Source organism: Silene latifolia, chromosome X (assembly GCF_048544455.1).
Source record: "Silene latifolia isolate original U9 population chromosome X, ASM4854445v1, whole genome shotgun sequence".
In the NCBI taxonomy this organism is placed as follows: Eukaryota; Viridiplantae; Streptophyta; class Magnoliopsida; order Caryophyllales; family Caryophyllaceae; genus Silene; species Silene latifolia.
This window is the reverse complement of record NC_133537.1, coordinates 245,901,724-245,918,466: the sequence shown is the minus strand read 5'-3', so window position 1 is coordinate 245,918,466 and position 16,743 is coordinate 245,901,724. Positions and strand designations below refer to the sequence as shown.

The following is a 16,743-nucleotide window of genomic DNA, read 5'->3' as shown; positions in this document are numbered from 1 at the left end:
ACCATCTCGGTTTTCCGAGGAAGTAGATCAAATTAGACAATAAAAGAACAATTATAAAAGATTAATGTACCATATACAATATAACTCAATACAACCTCATAATACCAAAGATAAAACTACAACAACTCATGACACAGCTCTTCTAGACTGGTAACGTGATGACTCGATCCCTCCAGTCCTAGCAGCCACAATCCACAGTACCTGCTAAGCCAACTGCTCACCATCCCCGAATGGATCACCGTAGGTTTAACAAAACAACAACAACAGGGTCAGTACTGACTAAACAAATGTAAGGCGAGCAACCAAAGTAACAGATGATCATCCTCCCTTCCCGGTCTCCCGATCTCACATAGTAACCGACTACACACCGAAGTGCGTAGCCCTGCCAGATTACCCATCACAACAGGTAATCCACGCCGCCAGTTAGTGACCACAGCCGATCCCACCAAGTCCAGCTCATCAACGAGCGACTAAAACAAATCCCTGTCCCTTAATGTGCACATCCCCTCCCGTGGCGGGTTCCACGGAGGGCGAACTAGGGTGTGAAGCCACTCCTGCAAGTGACTCCACCACAATCACAACACACAACATCACAGCTGTCACAACCTCTCCACACCAACACCATCACAACAACGCCCATACTCCGATGATCAGAAGTTATCAATAATTACGAAACAATCATGCCATAACAATTAACAGTAAAACTGAGTAGGAGACCCTACCTCGTCGCAAAGCATGTAAGACATCCATACACAGCCACGCACGACTCCAATAAGCATCTTAACAATGATAGCCACCTCATATTACATAACTATACTCAAAGAATCACCCAAAAGAACACAAGGCAGAGACTTACCTAATAATACGCATCGTCGGTGACATAGACGACCACCACACACGTCCTCCTTCCCTAGTGAATCCCGTCCTTCCCATGGTGGAGGTTTAGGCTATATACATTATAGTGTGAAGAGATGGGGTGATAGGAGAGGGAGATAGGCTAGGGTTAGAGAAAGAGAAACTGTCGAGGAAATGGGAAAATGAAATGAATCTCGCGAACTTACATTTTATATTAACGTGTCGACAGCAGCCATACTCGGTCGAGTACGGGAGTACTCGGCCGAGTAGGCTCTACTCGGTCGAGTATAGGTGATACTCGGCCGAGTAGCCTCAGCTAGGTCGAGTAAACAATCCTATAAAGCTCATGTTAGAAGCCTGATCCCTCACCCATACATCCCTAAGGTCTGTTTGGTCAACAAGGTCGGTCAACAAAGTTCTTAAATATCCTGGGTATTACAGATCAAATCACTACCCATTACTCGTTGATCCCATTTTCTCATCCGTCTTACTTGGGTGAACCCAAAGACCCTAACGTTTTATAAATTGCTTACACATCTTTATCGCTAGCTTAATATTGCATCTTCTTCATTTTAATTACAACTTAGTATAGAAAACAACCATCTTTATCTACTTGACTAAACTAGGATTTAAACAAGCTAAGTATCAATCCCCTCCATCCTTGAGAACGATCTCGACCACTAGCTACATAGTAGTTGGTTTTTATAAATTTTGTTTCCATATTGGTTTCACGACAGAATGGTATCAATCGTCTTTACGAGATCTTCAGTTTGAAAAAATTTCACCGTTTTCTGAACTTGCAGTTGAAAATTATAGTCAGTCAAAGTTTATTCGTTAAAGAAACTTTGACCAACCATAACTCATGGCTATGAATTCATAAAGAGGTGATTGTTTTGTTGAAATTCAAGGCGTTTACGAGATTAGTGGTTTGAATTTTTTTTTACCATTTTCTGAATTCATAGCCGAGAGATATTGTCGGTCAAAGTTTTTTGTTTGAAAAACGAGAGATAGTGGTAATAGATGAACAATCTCTCAATAACTAAGGTATTATGACGGAAATATGGGAGAATTTTTATGGGGGAATTTTTGGGGGAAATATTTGGGAAAAATTAGGTCAAAGAAGTGAAAGAGGGGAAGTAAATGAAGAGTCACAACCAAATTGAGAGTTATAAACGCGGGGACAAATTCGTCAATTCATAAAGTTTTTTACCTGAAAATATCATTGGGTGCAAAATGTAACCTCAACAATTATTTTGGGTTTTTAGGTGTAAGTTATTAAAAAAATAATTTATCGCGGGAGTAAGTTTAAAAAAGTAAAGGGATATTCTCTCGTGTACCCTTGAACTTTTTCGTTTTCTATGGTGTATCCCTCGTTTTTCGCAAAAAAACTTTGACCGACAATAATTCTCTATTACGAGTTTAGAAAACGGTAATTTTTTTTCCAAACCAATTATCTCGTCAAGGCCTTCAATTTGAAAAAAAAATTTACCGCTTTTTGAACTCTTAGCCGGTAGTTATGTTTGTCAAACATTTTTTAACGAATAAACTTTGACCGACCATAATTCCCGACTATGAGTTGAGACATCAGTGATTTTTTTTTTCAAACGGAAGACCTCTTAAAGACGCTCAATTTGGAAAAAAAAATTTATCGTATTCTGAACTTGTAACCAAGAGTTATTGACGGTCAAAGTTTTTTTGCATGAAAAGAGGGGTATATCATAGAAAATGAAAAAGTTGAAGGGTACACGAGAGAATATCCCAAAAGTAAATTAAGGGTGGGTGTAACTGATAGCTAGTTTAGACCCCGTGCATTATATGCACGGTATTTAAAGTTTAATATTTTTTTTTTATAAAATTACTTATATAATATTGGTACCTTATAATTATTTACATTTGTCATCTTTGTATTTTGCTTTGACAAATAAAATCTAGAATTGAAAATTAATTAAGAGAATTGAGTAAAGGGTTGAAATACATTTTAATAAAAATAATTTTAGAGCATAAAACTAATGCGTTTCAATTTATATTTTTTTTTTCAAATTTTTTTTACACGAAAGTATTAATAACGATCGTTTTATACAGAATATGGTTCAACTCATCATCTAATAATAAGAACAATAAAATGATTTAGAAATTTATAGTTTTATACTCCCTCCCATCCAAACCAAAGGTATCACTTGCTTTTTAGACTATTCATGGTCGTAGGGAATCTTTGATATTATTCTTAATTTATAAGACACAATATAGTCGTGTGAGATGTTATTTGATTTATGGTCATGAATGTCATAAGAATATCAAATTTTTATAATTTTTAATAATGTGTAACTAAGGATATTCACGTTGCAAAACGTGCCTCAGCAAGTGTGATAAAACAACTGTTACCTTTGGTTTTGATGGGAGGGAGTATCAATTTTATTTTAATTTAATTAAAATAATACTCCCTCCTATTCACCATTTTGTTCCCCCTTGTTGTGGGCACAAGTTTTTAGGATGAGAGTAAAGTATGAATTGTGAGTTGCGCGGGGTTTGGTGATAGAAGAGAAGAATGAATAATTAGGAATTAAATAAGGAATTGTGAGTTGTGTGGGTTTGGTGGTAGGAGAGAGGAATGGTTAATTTGGAATTAAATAAGAAATTGTGAGTTGGGTGGGGTTTGGTGATAGGAGAGAGGAATGAATAAAATAAGAGTAAAAGTTTCCAAAAAAAAGAAAGGAGAAGAAACCTGAATAATCCGTTTAAGGAAATAGGGAAGAAAATGGTGAATAGGAGGAAGTATAGTTTAGAGTTTAGTAAAAATAATATAATTTGATGAAAATATTAATTTTAATGTAAATATTAGATGAATTAAAGTGTTACTCTTCTTATTCAGTGAATTAACATAATTATCATTAGTTTCTTTTTTTTGAGAATATGCTTTTTGGCGGGAAAATGATAGCAATCACCTATTCTTTTAGTAGATAGGGGATTTACAAAGAAAGAAATAGAAAGTTGATAAAAAATAAAGTAAAGTAAAATAGAAAGTTGAGAAGTGGGGTTATAGGGAGACGGGGAGTTGGAGGGAGCATGGAGTCAACCTACACGGGGTAGGATATAAGAATTGACTCCTCCTCCCTTCAACAAAAACCCTAGCCCGCCATAACCAAATACTCCCACAATTCCACATAAACTCACTTCATCTCTCTGTCCTCAATGGCATCCACCGGCCTCCATTCCACAACACTAACCCTCCCTCACCATCATCACTCATCCACCACCACCACCACCACCACCTTCATCTCACCCCCACCGTCACGCCACCACACCTTCCTTAAACCCTGTCCCTTCACCCTCAAACTCGAACTCCCTTCCCAATCCCTTAAATGCTCACACACTCCTATTTCCACCTTCTTTTCATTATCACCACAAATCAGTCATGACATACACGATGATAATCCCAGGGAGGAGTACGGTGTCGTCGGTATCTACGGCGACCCTGAAACCTCCCGCCTTTGTTACTTAGCCCTACATGCCCTTCCACACCACGGTCAGAAAGGCGCTGGTATTGTCACTGCCAATGACGACGGCGTTTTACAATCCATCACCGGCGTCAACCTTGTCTCAGATGTTTTTAGCCAATTTAAACTTAACCAACTCCCCAGCTCCTTCGCCATCAGCCACGTCCGCTACTCCACTGTTGGAGCGTCTATGCTTAAGAATATACAACCCTTCGTAGCAGGTTATAAATACGGCTCAGTTGGAGTTTCCCACAATGGTAACCTCATCAATTACCAAAAACCACACAACAGTTTAGAAGACAATGGCAGTATTTTCAATACTAGTAGTGATACTGAGGTTGTCCTTCATTTGATCGTTATCTCCCAGCATCGCCCTTTCTTCCTTCGCATTGAGGAGGCGTGCCGACAACTCGAGGGAGCCTACTCCATGGTCTTCTTAATTGAGGATAAGCTCGTTGCTGTCCGGGACCCACATAGCTTCCGTCCCCTTGTCATGGGTAGGAGGAGCAATAAGGCTGTCGTTTTTGCATTTGAGACTTGTGCACTTGATTTAATTGAGGCTACTTAAAAGCGTGAAGTTTGTCCAGGTGAGATGGTGGTTGTAGACAAGGATGGAGTTCAGACCTCGTGCCTAATGTCTCACCCCGAGCTAAAACAATGTATTTTTGAGCTTATTTACTTTTCTTGTCCTAATTCAATTGTTTTTGGGAGGTCTATTATGAGTCGAGGCATGCCTTTGAGAAGATTTTAGCTACCGAGGCATCTGTTGAGTGTGATGTGGTTATTGTTGTACCTGACTCTGGTGGGGTCGCGGCCCTAGGTTATGCGGAACAGGCGGGTGTGCCCTCCCAACAAAGGTTAATTAGGTCTCATTATGTTGGTAGGACTTTTATTGAGCCATCCCAAACGATTAGGGATTTCGGTGTTAAGTTGAAATTGGCACTAGTTAAGGCAGTTTTGAAGGGTAAGAGGGTTGTTGTTGTGGATGATTCCATTGTTAGGGGTACAACATCCTCAGAAAATGTTAGGTTACTTAAGGAGGTGGGTGCTAAGGAGGTGCATATGATAATTGCTAGCCCACTGATAAGCTCATATCATTATCATCTAATTAGTCCATTTTGTGCATAATAAAGCGACATTAGGGAGCGGTTTTGCTTGATTTATGTTTTTATTAACCAATTCCGAGTGTTGAGTTATTAAGGAGGATCTGATCATGTTTTAGAGGAAGTTCGGGGTGGTTCTAAGTCCCAAGGGAAGCCTGGAAGAAAGCTACAAGAGATCAACAAAGGAACCATCCAAGAGAAGAAGCAAAGGAAAATATTCAAGGCGGAGTTCAGCACAAAAGGCGCACCGTGCGCATTTCCCAAAGCAATAAGGCGCATCATGCGCTTTTCTGGAATTACGCGTTTTGATTACGGGCTTTCATCCAACTTAAGCCCACCATTTCCTCTTTAACCTAGGACTATATATTGGTGAATACCATTAGGGATTCATCATCTTATGCTTTATTTTGTTAATCAAGTTGTAATTGGGGATATATCATCTTAATTGGATTTTTAGATTTATTATGGAGAACTAATATCCTCTCTTAATCCAATCCAAAAGGTGTAAACTTTGGTTGTAAGACACCCTAATCCTTCCCTAATTGTTATTATTATTGTTAATCCTTTGTGTTTATTGTTTGAATTTTGGAAACCTTGTTTGATTTGAGTAATTAAGTGTGATTTCCTTGTTGCTTAATTAAATCAAGTTCCTTAATTTATTGTTGTTGGGATTATTAAGTGTGATTTCCTTGTAATCCCATCTTTGCAACACCTTGTTATTATGCTAATGAATGTGATTTCTTCTTGGCTTAATCATCAAGTAAACGATTAACTTGTAATTAGGCATTAATCGTGTTTTCATTGTGTCTAATTACCCTTATTGAATCTCTCATGCTTTTATCTTCTTATTAATTTAACCAATGTATGTGATTTCTACTTGGTAGGATTGATAAGTTGGGTTAATTGATTAAGTGTGATTTCCTTGTCATTTAACCATTATTAAGGAGATATAGGAGAGTAATCTTCACAATAAGGTGATAATTTATAATTAAAGGATTGATTGTGTCTAGGATCGACCAAAGTGGTTCACTAATTGGGTTGGGTTAAGTTTCCTCTCATATTTGATAATCATCTTCAATTGCTTACTTACTTGTTACTCTTATTTGAATTCCATTTTGTTGCATGAAAACCAAACCAAATTAACTCCCCTCTTTTTATTTACATACTTGTTGTTAATTTGTTACAATTGTTCTAATTTCTCTTTTGATTACACCATTGCAAACCCCCCTTCTCTTGGGTTCGATCCCATTACTTGCTACTTACTTGTTTTATAATTAGTATTAATTAGTACGTATTACGGTATATAAATTGTTAATTTGGCCGTCTTTTTTAGCGACGTTTTAGGCGTGTCAAATTTTGGCGCTATTGCTAGGGAAGGTAACAGTTTTGCTAAAGTGTTTTTAATTTTGTTTTTAGAATAATTTCGTCAAGTTACTTGCATTAGTGTTTCTAGTAGCTAAATTGTGTTTTGTAGATTTGGTTGTGAGAGACTTTTGATCGTTTGATTCTTGTGTAGATCCTTTTATGGTTCATACTAGGAATTCAAGTGAAACCTTGCTTCCCTACGACCCGAAAATTCAAAGGACTCTTACTTGGCTAGGAGGAGATATAAGAAGAGAACCTCCGGTTATTCAATAAATCAATTCCGTAAACCAACAAGACCAAGAGGAAGATAACCATTCTTCTTCTTCTTCCAACAACACCGTTTTTGTTATAGAAAATGATATACAATCCATAAACATCATCATGGGAGATGCCGAGGACCATGAACGTCCAAGGGCAAGGACTATCAAGGAGCTCACCGCTCCGGACCTTACACAATTTCCTTTGTGTATCTCTTTTCCGCCTCTAGCGGAGAATGCTACCTTTGAGCTCAAATCCGGGCTCATCCATCAATTGCCACAATTCCATGGGATAAGTACGGAGGATCCCAACAAGCACTTGAACAAGTTCCATGTGGTGTGTTCTAGCATGAAACCCAATGGAGTCACCGATGAGCAACTCCAATTGAGAGCTTTTCCTTTCTCACTAAAGGATACGGCGAATGATTGACTCTATTACCTTCCCACCGGAAGCATTACCACATGGAACCATATGAAGAAAGCCTTCATGGAGAAATACTTTTCCGCGAGTCTCTCCTCTCAACTCAAGAAGGATATAAGTAATGTGGAGCAAATGGATGGGGAAAACCTATATGAGTATTGGGAGAGATTCAAGCAACTACTTGCTAGTTGCCCATACCATGGTTACATCGATCATGACTTGCTCTTAAACTTTTGTGGTGGACTTCTTGAAGATGATGCTAGAATGATTAAGGCTGCCACCCAAGGTGGAATTGAGTACATGTCGGTCCAAAAAGCAAATGATTTGATTGAAAGGCTAGTGGGAAGCTTTAGGAGTTTTGGAAGGAGAATCAAGAAGGCAAGTGTATCATCTTCTTCAAAGCAAAACTCCAACCACATGGAAGACAAAGTTGATTTTCTTACCAACTTGGTTAAGGAACTTGCAAAAGGAGGTGTGAGTACATCTCATGTGAAATTTTGTGGCCTTTGTAATGATCCAACCCATCCCACCGATGGGTGTCCATCTTTGAAAATGGAAGAAGGAAATAAAGCGGTGAAGGCTCTTGGGTTCAGGAAATTTAACCCCTATTCCAATACTTACAATGAGGGGTGGAAAACTCATCCTAATCTTGGGTGGGGTGGAAACCAAAACCAAAACCAAAACCAAAGAGGACCATCAAACTCTTCATTGCAAAAGCCAAATCAAAATCAAAATCAATTACAAAATTGCTTGGAGGATATGATGAAAACACTTGCCATGAATCAAGTGGCAATGCAAAAAGACACCCAAGCCTTACAAGCCAATACCCAAGTTTTTCTAGCCAATACCAAAGATTTTTAAACCGCCATGCTTCAACAAAACTGGCTCACCGACTCTAGGATTGGTAACCTTGAGACTCAAGTGGGTCAAATTCTCATCACACTCACTAAACTACCTACTTAAGGAGGGAGCCTCCTTTCTCATACCATTCCTCCACCCACCAAGGAACAAGCACAAGCAGTTTCCTTGAGGAATGGTAGGGAGTTGGTAGAGGCACCCAAGGCTCCTAAGACATCAAAGCCACTTTCGGTTGTCCATGAATTGGAGGATGTAGTTGAGGATGAAATTGAAGTGGTGGTGGATCATGATAGAGCATCTACACCCAGAAATTGAGGATTGATGAACCACTTCCGGAATACGAGCCACAAGCTCCCTTTCCAAGTGCTTTGAATGACACAAGGGTAATGGATAAGAAGACTTCAAGCCTTTACGACATCTTTCGTAAAGTGGAGGTAAAAATCCCAATTCTTGACTTTCTTAGTAGTGTGCTGAAACATGCTAAATTTTTGAAAGAATTGTGCACTACAAAGAGGACCAACAAGGCAATGAGCATAAAGAAAGTGAGGGCTAGTGAACATGTCTCGTCTATGTTTCAAAAGCTTTTACCACAAAAAGTGTGGTGATCTGGGCATGTTCAGCATCCCTTGCAAGATTGGTGAATTAGAGTGCCAAAGAGCCATGCTTAATTTGGGTGCTTTTATCAATGTTTTACCTCATTATCTTTATGAGTCTCTTAAGTTAGGGCCTTTGAAACCGACTCATGTTGTTATTTCCATAGCCGATAGATCCAACATCTACCCCAAAGGCAACATTGAGGATGTATTGGTTAAGGTGGGGGACATGATTGTCCCGGCCAATTTCTATGTGATTGAGATGGAGCCCGAAAAAGGTTCCACTCCTATGTTGTTGGGAAGACCTTTCATGAAGACTTCGGACACTAAGATAGATGTGTCTAGTGGGTGTCTTACCATGGAATTTAAAGGTCAAAAGATTAAATATAACATCTATGAGGCAATGAAATACCCCACCGAGACCTCTTCATTATGTTTTTTGGAAATATTTGAACCCATTGTCCAAACCTTCTATGAACTATGTAAGGATGATCCTTTGGATATTACATTGACTAATGGAATGTTTGGAGAGGATGTAGGGTATGTTTTATCTTGTAATTTGCAAGAAACTATTAAAGACTTGGAAGCAACCCCATTCATGGAAGAGTGGGAAGAAATCGAAACAAAAAACAGAGCACCAGGAAAAGCGCATCGTGCGCCTCCCACAGCCCAAAAGGGCGCATCGTGCGCCTTTTTCCCTGTCCAGGATTTTTGCTTCGTTTGTTCCTCTTTGTTAGAAGAGTTACCAAAAGAGAGACCTGTTCCATCAATACTGAAGGCCCCTATTATTGAGTTAAAGCCCTTGCCAAGTCACTTGAAGTATGCCTTTCTAGAGAAAGAAGAAACTTTGCCCGTTATTATTTCAAGTAAACTTTCAAGTAGTTAAGAAGACTCTCTCATTCAAGTCTTAAAGAAGCACAAGGAGGCTATTGGATGGACAATAGCCGACATCAAGGGAATAAGTCCAACATTATGCATGCATAGGATTCTTTTAGAAGAAGAAGCCAAACCTGTTCGCCAACCGCAACGGCGTTTGAACCCTCCTATGATGGAGGTTGTCAAGAAAGAGGTACTTAAACTTGCACATGTAGGTATGATCTATCCTATCTCGGATAGTCAATGGGTTAGTCCAACCCAAGTTGTTCCAAAGAAGTCCGGGCTAACGGTAGTTGAAAACCAAGATGGTGTCTTAGTTCCCACCTGAGTTCAAAATGGGTGGCGAGTTTGCATCGACTACTGTAGGCTCAATGCGGTCACTCGAAAGGACCATTTCCCGCTTCCTTTCATGGATCAAATGTTGGAAAGGTTAGCGGGAAAATCTTAATATTGCTTTTTGGATGGTTACTCAGGCTATTTTCAAATCCCTATAGGGCCCTAGGACCAAACAAAAACAACTTTTACATGCCCCCTTTGGGACGTTTGCATACCGGAAAATGCCTTTTAGCCTTTGTAACATGCCCGAAACGTTCCAAAGATGCATGGTAAGTATATTCTCAGAACATGTAGAGGATTTTATTGAAGTGTTCATGGATGATTTCACCGTGCATGGTGAATCATTTGAGGATTATTTGAGTCACCTATCTTGGGTTCTCCAACGATGCATTGAGACCAACCTTATACTTAACCATGAGAAATGTCATTTCATGGTTGAGGGAGGAATAGTGTTGGGACATGTTGTATCCTCTAGAGGGATTAAGGTCGGTAAGGCAAAGATCGACACCATTCGCACTTTGCCTTATCCTACTAATGTGCGTGAAGTGAGATCTTTTTTAAGTCATGCCGGTTTCTACCGGCGTTTTATCAAAGACTTTTCCAAGATTGCCGCCCCGTTGTCACTACGCCAAATAAGACCTTCAATAACGGTCAGATAATACAATTACCGTTATTAAATAGAAACACAGAACCGTTATTGCAACGACTATTGTTAAATATATACCACAGTTGTACAAACACGCAACCGTTATATAACATCAATAATGGATCTATAATACCGTTATCACAACTCAAGAACCGTTATAAAACTGTTGTTAAATATGTTTTTATGGCAACGGGTATACTTTTATGAAACCGTTATTAAATCTTAATAACGGTTTCAAATCCGTTGTCCTAGTTCACTATTGACAACGGTTTAGTGGTTCCAAAACTGTTGTTAAATATTATATATGATAACGGTTCATTTCGTTATCTTATTTAATTAAATGTCAAATTTAACAACGGTTTTATTGCATGCAAAACCGTTGTTATATTTATCTATTGACAACGGTATGTAACCGTTATCTATTTTTATTGATGATACTTTGATAACGGTTCTTCTTAAATAAACCCTTGTAAAATTTTTGAACTCGACAATGGTTATCGGTCGTTATCTTATATTTTTAGCGGTTTGAATGGGAAGGAAAATATGTCAACGGTTATTTATCTAAATAAAACCGTTGTCAAATAATTGTTTGCAACAGGTTATTTTTAACCGTTATCGTTTTTAATTATTTTAAAAAAAAATGATTTTAGCTTGTTCTAGCAGCTGCTAAAATGCTATTTTTTCAGCAGCGTTTGTAGCAGCTGCTGAAATGCTATTTTTTCAGTTGCTGCTGAAAAATAGCATTCCAGCAGCTGTGCACTGCAAAAATTCAACCCTGCATCAAAATATTACACCCCGTGATCAATTAAACCCAGTTTAAAAACAGTACAAACAGGATGATCAAAAGCCAAAACACAACTTCCTAAAAAAAACAAAAGAAGCCAATACACAATGGCTCTATATATACACATACGTACATAAAGCACGAGCAAACTATTGAGACTCCGCTAATAAAACAACATAACTTGCCCACATATTTCTCAGCTGGGTGATATCCTCTGGCGAATATTCTGGGGCTTTGTTGAGTATTAGTGGAAACTACAATTCAAAATATACATAATCAAAATAGATATAATACATGGAAGTATACAGAATTGAACTCAATTTACGTCTGAAATAGTTTGTAAATCACACTAACCCGTATCCGGATGGTAGAATGTTTTCCGTTGATAACCTCCCACATGGACTGACAAACGTAAAAGGCGCAATTTTTGTCGTCTGGTGCTTTAGGAGACTATTATATAAATCACACACAAATCAGCTGAATTAGATAATCAACCTCTCACATAAACATAAATTAAATGATACGAGTAATTATTAAGAATACACTTACTAATGGCGTGATAAAATTGGGAACAGTGTTGCTTTCATGTTTCCCAAGTGGACATATTCTTTTTTTTGCTTCAAAAACACTGATTCATAAATATACACACATGCCATTATTATTTGCATATATATGGCTCAAGTCATACAATAACAAATGACATTATTGAAGGTTGTAAACTTACTCAGTTATCATATTTACATAACTGTCAGAGGGTTTGCCTTCGCGAGAGTTAATCCAATACACTGTTTTTGTTTCCACTTTGATTGCCAGTAGCACCCAATGCTTCCTATTCAATTTGGGACATTGAACTGTTAGTTCATTTACACGCATTTAAACATGTTAATAAAAAATTTATGGAACCGTGATTCATTACAATAATCACGTAATATACATACATATTCTCATTGTAAGGGGCAAGCCATAATTTTTTGGTCGACATTAACCGACGAGCGATACTATTGATTTGTTCTTCGTATGAAACTCTGTGCACAGAGAAGGCCTTAGGACTCAAGAACCCGTAGGCGTGAATTGGGACCTTCCACTCAGCGATCTGATTATTTAGGTACTTATTACGCCACATGGAACGAAGAATGTTATTGTAATTAATAATTTAAACAAACATCATTATTCGTAAATGGAAATGACTAAATAGTTTTATAACTTCATCCAAATCAAAATGTGAACAACATCTAAATTGTCAAGGTCGACAAATTCCATCAGTTGCTTCGGGTCTAGTACGGCTATATCAGCTGTGCCCGTAATTTCCTCTTCAATGTTAATCATGACTACATCCCCTCAGACCTCTTTACAGCTAGGTTATGCAAAGCCTTCAGGGAAGTATTTTTCATTTTTTTTCCTTATATTCACACGATTCATAATAAGAATCATAAGCAGGCTTGACTACAACAACTTTCGTAGCTGTCTTATATTGTATGTCCGGTGGTTTTGTTTTTGGGGGGAAGACGTAGTCCTTTCGGTTACTTTGTCCGTTGACGTAGTAGTAATTGCTTTAGCTGCCGCCATGGCTTAGCTTAACTTCTGCAAATGTAAAGATTAAAGTACTTACGATATGTTAATATTCGTACCCTAATATATTTAAAGAACAACTAATAATTAACGTCTGCATATAGGTACCTCGGGGATGACAACATTGATGAGGTTGTCAGGCCATTGCACATAAGAGCTTAGTGCTTCTTTCAAATAAGTGACCTCCTCATTAGGAAATGGTACTTTTACTTCCCCATACTCATCTTTATATAATTAGGACACTTCCACTTTCTTGCATTTCTCACGAAGAGGTATACCATGAACCTTAACTTGTTGAATCCGATCGTAATTGAACACGTATTCCCTGGCAACAACAACTTTTTGTTTCCCCTATAAATACAACAGACGACAAGCCACCTTGAAATCGCCCTTCACGACAACTTTAATTAATTAGTACACATACATTCACTACCTTTAATAAATTTCATAAGTAAAAAACGTGTATGATATGAATAATTATAAACTAGCGGCTATTACCTTTTTCGGTGTTGAGAAGAACATCTGATCATCAACTACCTCCACCTCATCCTATGTCACGGCCTTCCTGGATTTCTCTTCCTCTTCAACTGCCTGATATCGATCCTCGGCTCCCACCTCAGTCTCCTTTGCCATTTCCTTCTCCCTTGTCATGTCTCCTCGGCTTCCTTCTGTACATTAACAGTTGTCCACATAACACGTACTGATTTTCCAAATCATATAACACACTGTATATAAGACATAAATATTATTACCTCTTTTTCTTCCTCCTCCTCCTCCTCCTCCTCCTCCTCCTCCTCCTCCTCCTCCTCCTTCTCCTCCTCCTCATTCTCCTCCTACGCTGCTTCCTTAATGACTTCTTGAACCATATCCAACTCTTCTTCCGATGGCTTTACCCCCAGTTTCCAACATTCTCAGCATCAACCTGGCCATTTTCTGTAGTGTAGTAGAAATTAATGTCAGCATATATAGTTATAAATTATGTTGAATCAAATACAGTATTTATATGATTACCTTCTTGGAATCATCGCTACTCATCATCCTTCGAGGAGTTTTTCCAAAATACTTAGTGATACCAACATTCGTCGATACCCCTGTCACACGACCTGGATGCTCTGCTTTGCCAATTGCCCTAGCAAGAATGTCATCACATCCTTGAGGCTTCCATTTTCCTTTCTGTACCTCCTTCTCAAAGATCCTCTACATACACACAAAAACATTAAGCAACTCACAATTATATAACTCCGACCACCAGTGGTAGGAGTGATATATTTATTCAAACTTACAATTTTCTCTTTGATGTCCTTATCATATTCAGTTTCCGTCTTTTCATTATTAGGAGTGTGACCTTCTACCCAAGGGTCATGACGACTGAATTTTCTAAGCTTTGCCTACAATTCATTCATCACATTGATATCCTCTCAAAATATGTATGATTACTATGAACATATATAACATCCGACTAAAACACCTAATAGTCTAATACTATAAGAATTATGTTTTTTACAAGTTTCATCTTAATCAATCTATAACCACCCCGGGAGCCGTAAAAGACGGTCTTTTTCTTTGAAATGTTCGCCTTGTCCCTCTCACTCATAGCCTTCAACAAATAAATTGTATCGAGAAATGTAAGCATGACCAAACACTAATCTAAGTATACTTATTTACTTATTATTATGAAGTTACCTTAAACTTGTCAGACTACCTATAAGCGATATAGCTATCCGAATGGTCCTGACTGATATACGAATACTTCTTTTTTGGTGGTTTCTTGTTCATCTCCCCGGTTTCCTTGTTGAACAAGTGGTTCTCAGCAATCTTTAACTTCCAAGATCTGAGGGCTTCCCCTGTCTTTTTTTTAGGTACTTATCATACTTTTCGGGGACAACGTAAGCTAACTGCATATATGATGAGCATAGTTGGTACAAGTGTTTCGGTTAATACACAAATCAAGTAGTAACTTAATTTCAGCTAAAGCATTTATTATTGTATATACATAACTTTATTCTGTTTATTAGCATGGTGTTCCGTATTTTACCCAGTTCACTGATACGCGGCAAACTGAGAGGCACATACTGTCTTACACAACAACTAATCCAACTCGCAAAATACCCGACATTCTCACCATATGGCAGCCCCGTATCTTTATCCCATTGTAAAGGATTAGGTATCTTTGAATTTATTGCTTCTAGGGAAACCCTGTGGCGCATTCGACCTGCAGTGTGTTGCAAATTATTCTGATCACTTTAGTCGTCGCCTGACGCATTTCCATCGTTTCTTTTCCGTTTTTCGACCATATCTAAAGCAGAAATTAATAAACAAATAATAACAATGCATACTTATAATAACAAACAAATCTCTAGAGAGGAGGGTTTATTACTTATTTAAAGTGGATAATCCAGATAGATCTGGCGGCGGCAATGGCGATGATGACGATGACTGCGACGCGATGGGGTAGGTTGGTGGTTGAGGGGAAGCTCAGTGTTTGAGGATATTATGTGGAGGAGGGGAAGCTCAGAGTATATATGTGTGAATAATACAACACTTGCAAGACCTTGTTTAATGGAAACTAATAAACACGGTATAAGAAAAACCGTTTTATTTTGCTTCCAAACAAACACCAGTTTTGTTTGAAACCGTTATTGATTAGTATCATCTAAAACGGGTTAGAAATAACCGTTGTCTTAAAGCTTTTCATTTTGTTTGATTTTACCGCCAAGAAATAAAACATCATTTTTATATAGATAACAACGGACTAAACCGTTATAACTGTACACATCTTGAACAACGGTTTAGGTATAACAGTTGTATTTTATATTTCATTTTGTTTGATTTTACCACCAAGAAATAAAGCATCATTTGATACGATTTTTCCCTAACCCGCCCGCTGCAACAGCAGAAAAGTTTACAACAACAGTTTGATATATAACAGCAAGACAATAATTACACATGACGCAAAATATCTTGTTTGGATTGCTGATATTTTCGTGGCTGTCGGGAACGTTTTTTGGATTTGCTAGTCTCTTCATTAACTTAAATACCTTCATCATGATCATCTCGTGTATATATGTTTGGAATGTTAACATTTTCAACATCATTACCAAATTGCGATATAGCACTGTGCTCAAGTCCTTCAAATTCGACGTCTTCATCATCTGGAATTCGGCGATGGCAAGATAGAACAACTGACCACTTCTTATCCACAGGATCGGTAACATAAAACACTTGTTTTGCTTGTGACGCTAATATAAAAGGACCGTCCTTGTTTCCAACTTTGTTAAAATTTACTAATGTGAATCCTAAATCATCCTTTCTAACACCATTGTTGTTGTCAACCCACTTGCACCGAAATAGAGGTATCTCAAAATCCATGTAGTCTAAAACCAATATCTCTTAAATAACTCCATAATATTGCATTGTACCCAAAATATGATTTTTATCCTTTGAACTAGCAAAGTATATTGCCTCAGAATCTACGCAAACTCCACTGTTTTGCATTGTGCTCGCCTCATCTTGAATGCGGGTGTAGAAAGTGTACCCATTGATCGCATACCCGCTATAAAAAGTTACACAAGCATCAGGACCGAAA

At 38.0% G+C, this 16,743-nt stretch overlaps 1 pseudogene; it reads left to right on the top strand.

Moving 5' to 3' along the window:
• Positions 1–4,044: 4,044 nt before the first annotated feature.
• LOC141619876 (amidophosphoribosyltransferase, chloroplastic-like) overlaps positions 4,045–16,743 on the top strand; it is a 212,834-nt pseudogene continuing 200,135 nt past the window's right edge.